A 13086-nucleotide genomic window follows, 5' to 3' on the forward strand; every position below is an offset into this window, starting at 1 on the left:
CCAGTAATAGCTTGCATCATGGATCTGAGTGAAAATTCTTGCTTTTCCTTGGTGTTCCCCATCATGACTGATTTCCATTACTCGGGTAGCATGTTCTTTGTTAATGCATGTTAAAGGTTTTTGGTTGAAGCTCCTTCGGAAAAGTTTTCCATCAATGACGAAAAAACGTTTAGCTCTTTTTTCTAACTTTTGTGCCGATTTCATATCATCTGGTAATGTTCCTGTTGTGAAATAATTGGGTGTAAGGTGTTCGCTAGTCTTCTCCCTCTTCTTCCTCGACCATGCATGCTTCCTCATGTAGCGGGGCTCTTTGGCATGTCATGCAATTGTCTTGCAGCTGCTGGGAATGATACATCATATCTGGCCAGTAAAATCCTGCTCGTTGGATTCGTCTTTGCAAAGGGATTTCGATCCCGAAACGACAAGTACGCTCATGGATTTCGTGTAATAGTTTTCGCGCTTCTTCGGTTCCGACACATTTGCATAAGATGCCAGCTGTGGTAATGAAGTATATGTTGGAAAACGATTAATAAAAAAATAATTTTTTAAAGTTTTAATAAAAAATTATAATTTATTGTTTTATTTTGTGAATGAAACTTTTTAGTCCCACATCGTGGAGTTTCCAATTTTTAGTAGTTTTAAGAAACTATATAAAGCTTTTAGTCCCACATCGGGGAGTTTTTCTTCTTAAGTTGTATTTGTCAATTATATAAAGAAATTCACTACTTTTGTAAAATCTATGGGAAAGGGGTTGCTCTATATTTTAGAGGGACCCCTAAGGGAAAATATTTTATAGCGGTTTTTAAGCATTCGCGATTTTCCTTAACGGTTTTTTCGGAGTTGCCAAGCTCAAGTTGAGCATCTACTACATATGCTAGTAGTAGGTGTATTAGGGTGTTTTATCCTGGAGATATCCGTCCTGTGAGGGCTATAGCATCACTCTTGAGTGTAGCCGGGCGCTAATGTCTTAAGGACAGCGTGTTGAACACGTGACTCACTCTATTTTCCAAAGTTTTGCCTTGTTGCTGTTGCGGAGATACGGGGAGCTTGTTCGTTTCGTCAAAGCAATCACTTCCATTATAAAGGAGCTAAGTATCAATAACTTTTGCTTATTTGATTTTTCTTTGTTTTTGATTATTGCACCCAAAAATCTTAAGACATTAGTATTCGTAACTTTTGTGCCGATTTCATATCATCTGGTAATGTTCCTGTTGTGAAATAATTGGGTGTAAGGTGTTCGCTAGTCTTCTCCCTCTTCTTCCTCGACCATGCATGCTTCCTCATGTAGCGGGGCTCTTTGGCATGTCATGCAATTGTCTTGCAGCTGCTGGGAATGATACATCATATCTGGCCAGTAAAATCCTGCTCGTTGGATTCGTCTTTGCAAAGGGATTTCGAGCCCGAAACGACAAGTACGCTCATGGATTTCGTGTAATAGTTTTCGCGCTTCTTCGGTTCCGACACATTTGCATAAGATGCCAGCTGTGGTAATGAAGTATAGACTGCCATTGATAGTCATGTATTTATGCAGAGTATTCCATGGTAATTGAAGATCCTCAGGTTTTTGTCGCAAATCATTTAGGATCAAACGTCGCCAATCATTCTCGTCTTCAAATATAATATCTTCGAACCAGGTTGATGGCATCAATTTTATGGTTAGGGTGATAGTTTCTTCGGTCGAATGCAACATTTGTAAGCTAGACGCCAGAGTGGCTAGAGCATCAGCGTGCCTATTGGAGGTTCTGCCCATGTGTGCAAGCGAGACCTTATCGAATTCCTTTATTAAACGTTGGGCTTTATCCCTGTATGCAGCCAATGCGGGTTCCTTGACACTGAATTCCCCCAACATCTGATGTATTAGAAGTCGTGAATCACCTTTCACCTCCAAATCTCTTACTTTGAGATCCCTAGCAATTTTGAGGCCAATGAGGAAGCTCTCATATTCCGCGGTATTATTTGTGCATGGGAAGTCGAGTTTGAATGCTTTGGATATTAATTCATCATATGGGGTAATATAGACTACTCTTCACCTCCACCTTCACCTCTTGTTGCTTTACTTCTGCAGCTGTTATCCGCTACTTCTTATTGACTGCAATTTTTTCTTTGTGGTTTTATATTTTTTTTGCAGTTTGGACCTGTCTAGATGTTTGATATGAGGATCATGTAAAGGGTGAACATTGGTGGATTTTTGGTTCACAACATTAAGCTAAATCAAGAACATTTTTAGTTGATGGTGATTTGTATGGTCTGCCACTGTGCTATATTGACTTTGGGATGTTCTGTTTTTTTGGTCGAATGCATCTACCTTCATCCAAAAGTGAGTCTATTGATTGAGCATTTGCAAGTTTTCCAATGGATTCTTTTTTCCTGGAGTTATTTCTTATGAATCTGTTATTGTTCTTTTCAGGTCTCGCCCAAAAATTCCTGAAGTCCATCTTTCGGAGGACCCATTCTTGCAGATTGCTGCTGGTCTGAGAATTGAGATTAATAGGGCTCTAACTTTCTTGCGCGAGATTGCTTCAGGACATGATTTGAAGAAGTTTCTTGATGTAAGTTCATTGGCTGGTTTTACTTGTATATTAACTTGTTATCAAGGATTCCACCATTATATCATATAGCTGGAGCTACTTGGAATTCAGGCAGGATTATAATGTTGTTACTGCACGGAAAACATGCTAGATTGGCATGGATCTTGTTCCAAGTTTTCCTACCAAACACACGAGTTATTTCTCTTAACATTCTTGTTCTGAGAACTTTTTTATATTGATAACCAAGTGTAGTGGTTTGATTTAATCAGGATTTTTTGTTGATGAAATCTCGCAATTGAAGGCCATTGAATTTGGCTTGTCCGATTTTGTGAAACCAGGTGATTTTTTACTCTCTTGGGTGCTGATAATATTATTCAGAAGTAGAATTAGGCTTCTTTAGCTTTGGCTGTTAAAAATAGGTTTCTAACTTCTAATTAATCTGACACGATGCAGATGAAAGGCTTAATGACATCGTTGGCAGGTCATCCTTGGATTAGTAACTATAATGATATTCAGGCTCATGAAAGCCTATATGCGCTCATCATCTCTACATAAATCTTCTTTAAGAGTGAGTACTTTAATATTCTCAAAATTTGCTTTGTTGATCATGTCTCATGATTTGTTTTGTCCACGCCCCTTGCTTTTCAGGCATTGTCCAACCTTGTGGTTTACTTTTTGCTAAGAATGTCGTCGCTTTTAGTACTTCCATGATTAGCTTGAGTAAGAGTTCTCTGTATTTTCCACTGCTTACCAACTACAACTTTATGTGTTTCTTAGAGGGAAATAAGAGACTTGGAAAAAAATGTTTAAGTAGAAACTCCTCAGGAGTCGGGTGAAAATCTCTTTTCATTTGGCTTGCTTTGTTGGATTGTTATGTTGCTGCCATTTTCTTATTTGTTCTAATTTTCTGTAACTGTCCACATTTTTGCAGGTGCTGAGGGCAAGAAAGGTGGTGCTGTTCATCAAGGTACTCCTTACCCCAAGGGAGGAAAGACCCCTGCAAGTGGAGGCAGGTCAAACAAATCTCTAAAATCTATTGGTTCAGTTTCATGCGATTCTTGTACAAAATAAGATACTATCTTTGAATTTAATTTTTTTACTTAAATTTTTGTGATGTCCATATATTGGTTGTCCGCTAATTGGTCAGTTGTTTCTGCATTTGTTCTCATACTGATTTGGTTATTTTGTTTATCTGTGTAGGGCATTCGGTACAGTTCACAGTCAAGAACTGCAATAGGTTGTTGGTGTCTATTAGTTTTTCAGACACTTATATTTTGGTGTCTAGGAAGTTTGTTTTCTTACTTGCAATCATATTTGTTTCATTTTTCATAATGAATAGAGTGATTTTTTGTGAATGTGTATATATGAATTGTAAATTGGGATAGTTAGCAAATTGAGAAAGTTTGACAAATTGAAAAATACAAGATTGCAGGTCAGTGTTTCAGGTTCAGTTGTTGTATTGCAGGATTGTGTTTCAGGTTTAATTGTGCAGGCCTGTAAACTGGAAGGCCAGGTCCATGAGAATGACCTGGACTATCCATTTATCTTAATTTGTTATTAAAAGAATTGTCACGGTTTTAACTGTGACCAAAACTGTGAAGAATAACGTGTCATCATCTTAATGCTGTTACAAATGAGAGTAACAGTTTAACAAAGATGACAGGTGTCAATTAGGAATTTGTTGCAAAAACTATGCAACACTTATATAATTATTGTAGTCGTAAGAAAAAGTGACATGTGGCAAAACTTAATAGTTGCCTACCTGGTGGTGTAAGACACGTGTCATCACCGAACTGGTGTAGTGTTAGAATAACAATTAAATCTGTTGTAACTATTTTGACAAATGAGCCAGGTGTCGCTATTCTAAAATTAGGTTAACTGTTACTAATAAATATTGTAACAGCTAATAAATGTGAGTGTAATCAAATTTTGTTACAGTGAAAATTGTTGCAGAAAACGATAACAATTATTATCACAGCATTTCTCCAACGGTGTGTATGTGTTACAAAGTTAATCAGCAGCAGACATGCCCTGTGACAAAACCCTGGTTTTGGTGTAGTGTCTCCTTGTATTTCCGTATGAATCAAGGAAATATCACAGCCCGGAAAAGCTACTAGCAAATCAGCATTGGCTTGTCCTTGGATCCCTTTTGGTTTTGCTGGTTTAAGAGAAATCGAACAATTGCACAGACCACCGAGTCATTCGTCCTGGTGGGATGGTAGTCGGTGAGAAGTAGGCGACTGGATTAGATGAAACGAATACGTACCTTTGATGTGCTAGCATGTAATGTTGCAACTTTTGGGCCGCCAACACTAATGGGAGGCAGGATTTTTCAATTGGGGAATATCGTAGTTCTGCATCCCGAAGTTCTATACTGATATAGTATATAAGGTTCAGATTATCATTTCACATGTCTTGTACAAGTACTGCACTTATTGCTTTGTCTGTATTTTCCACATAAAAGCATAAAGGTTCCCTTGGAACTGGTAGTCGTAGTACATGTAGGTGGGTTAACCATTCTTTGATTTTATTTAGTGACATTTGTTGCTTTTCATTGTCAGGATTTTCTTAGGGAATCACTGACAACCGCGGAATAACGGATCTTGAGATATTATGATGAATAATAAGTAAACCAAGCACAAGCAACTATGAAAATACGAGAAAGATAAATCAACTCATAAGACACAAGATTTATAGTAGTTCAACCAATACATACAACTTGTATATATTGTCTACGTCCACTTTGAGCCGCACCAACTCAAATCCACTATGAAGAAAAAAACGATTACAACGTCGTGTGAATCCCAGCAAATCCTTGGTTACACCGCAACAATTACCCGAGACGATAACCTTGTCTGTTGTTCCTCACCAATATGCTATCACAAAGAAATCCTAGATTTAGCCCTAAAAACTATACAAGAAATCTCTAACCGATCTCTTAATCGTTTTATACACAACACAATTCTACAAGGCCTAATTACCTATTTATATAGGTTACAAACTTGGCCACCAAGAATCCTTGCGGATTTAGGAAACCCCTTCCCTAAATAACCATGGATAACTTTAGGAAATAATAATTAGTCTTCAATAACTAACAATCTCCCACTTTGAAAACTCATTGATTGTCTTCAATTCTTCTTTTCTTCAACTTTGGACTTGACGGTGCTAAAATATCTTCATGTCAGTGCGGCTCCTCTCACGGGTTCTCATTCTGAGAGACCAACTAAAGCCTTACAGAGCTTTAGCTTGTCTGATGTAACCCCCTTGGTAAACATATCTGTCGGATTCTTCGAACCAAGAATCTTCTCGAGCTTCAACTCTCCTTCTTCTAAGAGATCCCGAATGAAATGACAACGAATATATATATTCTTCGTCCTAGCATGGTAGGCTGAGTTCTTGGCTAAATGTATAGCACTTTGACTGTCACTAAACAGAACACTATCTCGTTGTTTCTTTCCCAACTCATCTAATAAACCTCGTAACCAAATCATCTCCTGGCTCGCTTCTGTTACTGTTACGTACTCCGCATCCGTAGTAGACAATGTTACCAACTTCTGTAAAAGTGAGTTCCAACTCACTGCAGCTGAACCCATAGTATAAACATAACCGGTCGTACTTCGCCTTTTATCTACATCACCTGCGAAGTCTGCATCCACATAACCTCTCAAGATAGAAACACCTTTTCCATAACACAATGGTAAGTTTGTGTTACCTCTCAAATACCTGAGAATCCACTTCACAGCTTCCCAATGTTTTTTTCCTGGGTTGCTTGCATATCTACTCAGTACTCCCACTGCATGTGCTAATATCCAGTCTCGTGCACACCATAGCATACATTAGACTCCCAATAGCCGAAGAATATGGTACGTTAGCTATGTAATCCTTTTCTTCATTTGTCTTCACACACTCCATACTTGAAAGACGAATTTAACTTCCAAGTGGAGAACTAACTGGTTTAGCATTCTCCATGTTGAACCTTTTCAACACTCATTCAATATATTCAGCCTGACTAAGCATAAGTACATCCTTAGCTCTGTCTCTTATAATCCTCATACCAAGAATCTGCTTTGCTTCACCAAGATCTTTCATAGAAAACTCACTTGCTAATTGTTTCTTAAAATTATCAACTTCTTGTAGAGATGTTCCGGTAACCAACATATCATCCACATACAGTAATAATATGATGTAGTCAGAACCATACCTTTTGAAGTAACAACAATGATCTACATTACACCGTGAGTAACCACTTCTATGCATAAAGTTATCGAACTTCTTGTACCATTATCTCGGGGCTTGTTTTAAACCATACAAACTCTTTTATGTTTGCACACCATCTGTTACTTGCATTTTACTATGAATCCTTCTGGATGCTTCATGTAAATTTCTTCACCTAGGTCACCATGAAGAAAATTTGTTTTTACATCCAACTGTTCAAGGTAGAGATATTCAGAAGCCACTAGACTTAACACTACTCTGATAGTAGTCATCTTTACAACTAGAGAAAATATCTCGTTGTAGTCAACACCAGGTTTCTGCTGAAAACCTTTCACAACCAACCTCGTCTTGTAGCGAATTGCTCCATTTGCTTCAGATTTCATCCGATAAATCCACTTTTTATGCAACGCATTCTTACCTATTGGTAATTTTGCTAACACCATGTGCCATTATCATCAAGTGGATTCATCTCATCCTCCATAGCAAGTTTCCACTTGATTGAATCATCAACCGCTGGTGCTTCCTTAATATCTTCATGTTCACCTCCATCCATAAGTAATAGATAATTCAAAGCATACCTTGGGTTTGGTTTAGGAGTTCTTGACGATCTTCGTACTTCTTGTGAAACTGTAGGAATAACTCCCACTTCAGTAGAAGTCTCTTCAACTTGCACTTCTCCGCCATCAGTAACATCATGCTCTTCTTGTTCCACACTTCTTCCAGAAACATCATCAATATCGATATACAACTCCTTATCGACGTTGCTTGGCCTGACATCTTCAACTTGTATTGTGTTTCTGTCCTTGTACATCTCATTCTCATTAAAAGTGACATCTCTACTTCTAATAACTTTGTGACCCTCATAGTCCCAAAGTTTATACCCAAAAGCGTCAATTCCATAACCAAGGAATATACACTTCTTTGCTTGAGCACCTATTTTATACCTCTCACCGGGACTAAGGTGAACATAACCAACACAACCAAAATCTTTCAAATAGGAAAGATTTACCTTTTTGCCAGTCCAAACCTCCCCTGGTATCTTCATATCTAATAGACTACTAGGTGTCCTGTTAATTAGATAAGCAGCCGTCTCTGTTGCATGTTCCCAGAAGGTCTCGGGAAAACCAGACTGCGACCTCATGCACCTTGCACGTGCATTCAACGTCCAATTCATACGTTATGCTACTTCATTATACTGTGGCGTCCTTGGAACTGTCCTCTCCAAACGAATTCCATTTGTAGCACATAACTGTAAGAATTCTATTTTGTCATACTCACCACCGTTGTCTGACCTTAGACACTTCAACTTCAGACCAATTTCTGTTTCAACCAAAGCTTTCCACTTCTTAAACACTTCATACACCTCGAACTTATTCTTTATGAAGTAAAGCCACACCTTCCTTGAGTGATCATCAGTAAAGGTGACATAATATTGGAACCCGCTGTGAGATGCAACATCAATTGGTCCCCATACATCAGTATGAACCAAATCAAATTTCTCACTTTTCAAGGCTCTGACGCCTCTGCTGAAACTAACCCGTTTTTGCTTTCCGAGAACACAGTCTTCACAAAAACTCATATCAACAGACTTCACCTTAGGTAGATATCCTCCCGAACATAGAATCTTCATGTTCTTCTCACTCATGTGCCCTAATCTTCTATGCCATAAGTTAATGTCTTCACCACTACTAGCAACTGCTAAAGTAGTTCCATCTGAAGTCCGATATAGAGTACCGACTCTAAATCCACGAGCTAATACCATAGCTCCTTTATTCACTTTCCAATTGTGTTTCGTAAGCACAACTTCACAGTCATCATTGAAAAAGCGGGGGTCTGACAACACCGCCCAATAATTCGATTAGCAATTTGTATGGACAAACTCCAATATACTTTTTATGAGAATCAACTAGACAGTCAGACTCAACCAATAAAAAGATATATCAAAGAGTTTATATCTCAATCTCTCGATTTGATCTTTACTCAAGCAAATAGAAATCTACGAGTCTTTATCAAAGAGAGATAACTTGGACGGTACCAAAGACCAATGTCCAAGGATCAATCAATATCAATCAACAACCAAAAGTTGGATTTCCAATTGATGATCTTAACGCACAACCTGTAATATTTCAATTATATAAAATATAATGCGGAAAATAAATAACACAGACACCTGAAGTTTTGTTAACGAGGAAACCGCAAATGCAGAAAAACCTCGGGACCTAGTCCTACAGACACTAGCCTACTCCAAGCTAACTTCGGACTGGACTGTAGTTGAACCCCAATCAGTCTCCCACCGATCCAAGGTACAGTTGTACTCCTACGCATCTGATCCCAGCAGGATACTACGCACTTGTAGTTGATCTCACGCACAACTAAGAGATGTTGCAACCCAAAATCGCAGACTTGATAATAAACAAATCTGTCTCACACGGAAAATTCTATCAAAGGATAAATCTATCTCCCACAGAAGAACCCTAGGTTTTGTTCCGTCTTAAGATATAAAATCAAGGTGAACAGGAACCAATTGATAATCCAGTCTTATATTCCCGAAGAACAGCTAGATTAATCAATCACCTCTCAACAATCCTTCTTGACTACACAAGCGGTTTGTCGAGGAATCATAAACAGTGAGACGAAGATGTTTGTGACTTCTTTATCTTGCCTATCGGAGAACTCTCACGATCTCAAGCCAATCAAAGATTGTACTCGTACGATAGAAGATGCAAGATCAGATCACATAACTACGATAAAAGTAGTATCGGTCTGTCTTCACAATCCCGATGAAGTCTTTAAGTCGTTAACCTGGTTTTAGAGAAGAAAACCAAAGGTTAAACGAGAATTGACTCTAGCGAGCGCACTAGTATCACACAGACGTGTGGGGTATTAGTTTTGCACAATGCTAGATGTCTCATTTATATAGCCTTCAAATCAGGGTTTTGCCTTAGTTACAAAGCAATCCATATTCACCGTTAGATGAAAACCTGATTTAGATTCAATCTAATATTTCTCAACCGTTAGATCGAAAACTTAGCTTGTCACACACACTTGGGTAGACGTTTACTGGGTTTGTGAAAATCATGCCCAAACGTGTACGTGTATGTTGGTTCAACATAGTAACCCAAAAGGTTAACCATATGAGCATTTCATATTAACCTAGTTCTTCTCCACCATAACTAGTTCAATTGACTCAAATGAACTAGTTAGAGAGTTGTTCAATTGCTATGAGATCTTATGTAACTACACAAGACACAATTGAAACAAAGATGATTCGATTTGATGAATCGGCTCATGAACTTTATAGCCACGGTTTGCATAAAGCATTCCTTAGTATAAGTTTCATGTTCAGAGCACATCTTCAGATCATAACCACTTAAGCTCACAAACAAGTTTGCGGACTTAAGGCAACCGGCAGAGTTTTCCAAACTCGGCAGAAAATCTCGGCAAAGAGACTTCCGCCAGTTCGCGGATTGAGTTCGCGGACTAAACACGCATACGAGTTTTTGGAAAATTTCAGCAGAAATTCTCGGTAAAAGAACTTCCGTCAGTTCGCGGACTGGGTTCGCGAACTTGGAAAAGCCAATTCCTCCGGTTTCTCTCAATCAACAAAGTTCGAAAACTTCGGATTAAGGAATACATGGTTATGTAATTTAAACTCTCATTCCAATCATTGAGACATTCTCAGAGGACGTTATATAGTCGTTATTCACATACCGTTTCACGTCAGAACAATTCTCAAAGTAATTGAAACTTTTCATGACTTTCGTCACTTGGTGAAGATAAACTTGATCAAAGTGAAACACTTTACCAACAGACGATTTCGAGAAAAAGATAAGTAGTGAATTCTCAGCTCGAAATGTCAAATGTGTATGATCCAGTCTATATAGCATACGACTTTTTGTCTCATAAGAAATAGACTTTTGAGTGATAGATAAGTTCAAGTCTCCACATACCTTTTTGTTGATGAAGTTCCACGGTTCCTTGTGCAGATCTTCGTCGTTGTATGATGAATCACCATGAAGTCCTTGAGCTCAACTACACTTTTCTATCCTAGTCCGAGACTTAGCTATAATAGACTAGAAATCAAGACTCATAGGTTTGATCACTAACATTGACAAACATGCTTGATATAGCAACGCATGCGAGGTCGACCGAGCTATGCTCTAACCATCTCCCCCTTTTTCAATTTTAGTGACAAAACTATTAATACATATGGAATACAAAAAAGATAAACTTTAGTGGCTCCTATTCCATAGTCTAATCTTCAACGTTCCTTGAAATCTTCGTCCTTCCAAGTACTCCAATGATCCTAAAGGTTGTAAGTTTAGCACCACCGTTATTGAAGATCCGTAGCTATAACAATGAGAGAAATCGAGATTCTCGATCATTATTATACAGTGTCATAGTATCATTATGTAATATCAAAGTCCAATTTCATCACGACTTTAATAACAATACTATGGTGATATGTATCACTCCCCCTTAGTCAATACTCCATCTCGATCATGGAAACCACTCCCCCTTACACAATGATCCTAAAACCATATGTATTTGTAGTGTGAACTACATTATTTCTCCCCCTTTTTGTCAATAAAATTGACAAAGGTAAAAGAACGGGATCATAATGAAATTTCCACAAGAGACATTTCATAGACTAGAAGAAAAAATACATACCAACTTAATTTAGATGCAATCATAAAGCCGAAGCTAAATACATTTATCAAGGAGGTTTAAGATACAAGATAACCCCTATAAAATTCAACAGTCGCATACCCCGCAAGATATTACCATTAAGCAAAAGTTCAAAAGAACTCTCCCCATTTGATGTCATTCCCGAAAGAACAACAAGAGCGACCTTAATTTCGAAAGAAAAGAAGGATTTTTTAATTGGACACTAAAAACCATGGAAATGATTTTCTATATCCAAAACTCAATCAAATTAATCACAAGTAAACCCATGATTAATTTAATTGGAATACGCAACTAAATCAAACCACAAAAGTGATCAATTTAATTGATTGTGCTCAACATAAGAAAACTCACGGAGCTACGACTAAGATAACCACACGGAGATGACTACCTTAATCATTCAAATACTCAACATAAGGAAAACCTTATGGAATATACGACTACATCAACCAATAGAACATGATTAGTATAACCGTTAATATACTCAAAACAAGAACTTGTGGAATATATGAAAAACTCAACTGGATTAATTACAAGAGAACCTATAATTAATCTAATTGGAATACACAACCAAACTAATCACCGAAGCGATCAATTTAATTGTCAAAAGATTTTTCTCGACAAAAGAAGACTTTCGGAGCAAACAACTAAATAATAACCAATCAAGATGATTAATTTAGTTCAAGAATGCTCAACATATAGCATCTCATGGAACAACCAACAAGGCCATTATTAATCGACATAGTTGTAAGGTGCCCAACATAAGATACACAATGGAGCCTTCACGGTAAAACATAACAAAATGGATCAATGAAGATCAATACCGTGGATAACATACAAGGATCTATTCTATTTTCCATCACTATTTGCATAACGACATAATAGACTTTATCCTTGTCAAACAAAAGATTTTATCCTATTTTCCATCAAATAAATGACTGCATAGGCATAACCTTTGTAATTGTCAAAAGTCCATTCGTCCTTTCATCAATACGAATACCAATTTATGAACGACTTTACTTTTGAAAACATATGGGACCTTCAATTTCACGGATGCAAACAATACATATCCCATAAACAATTGCAATATCACAAAATCATAAAGATTAATACTGCAATAACAATCTTTTCCCTTAGAAGGTAGAATCAATCTTTTTCGCACGGATTTATACCAAGAGTGGTTACCACTACAAGCAAAGTCGCTTTTAGTGGGAAAACATTGTTTCACGAAAACCAATTTCTTCGCTGCCAAAAGAATTCAGCGGCACAAAAAATTTCATCACCTATATTGAATCGTTGAAAGTGTTCTACGACGTCCTTAAGAAATCGTCACCGAATTTTCTAATTAGCGACATAAGTCTTTTTTCCACCTAAACTATCTTTTAGTGAGCAAATAAAATTGACATTGTTTATCAATTTTGTGATGAATGATTTTGTCACTCTAGGTATCTTTGGTGAGGAAAATATTTTATCACTTAAAAGAGTTTTAGCGGCGAAATTTGTTCGCCTCAAAATATACTTATAGTGAACAAACAATTCGTCACATAAAATAGTTTTAGCAGCGATATTTGTTCGCGTCAAAATATGCTTATAGCGAAGAAATGAGCCACGGAGTTTATTCGTCTCAAAAAATACTTATAGTGAAGAAACAAATTTG

General features: G+C 37.4%; 1 long non-coding RNA gene across 1 annotated transcript; it reads left to right on the top strand.

The window, feature by feature from the left end:
- Positions 1-2452: 2452 nt before the first annotated feature.
- LOC113338581 lies at positions 2453-3065 on the top strand. Its single transcript, XR_003354795.1, has 3 exons — positions 2453-2549; positions 2798-2866; positions 2982-3065. It is a non-coding gene; the product is annotated as an uncharacterized LOC113338581 (long non-coding RNA).
- The last annotated feature ends 10021 nt before the right edge of the window (positions 3066-13086 follow it).

This window comes from Papaver somniferum, chromosome 1, assembly GCF_003573695.1.
Source record: "Papaver somniferum cultivar HN1 chromosome 1, ASM357369v1, whole genome shotgun sequence".
Taxonomy (NCBI): domain Eukaryota; kingdom Viridiplantae; phylum Streptophyta; class Magnoliopsida; order Ranunculales; family Papaveraceae; genus Papaver; species Papaver somniferum.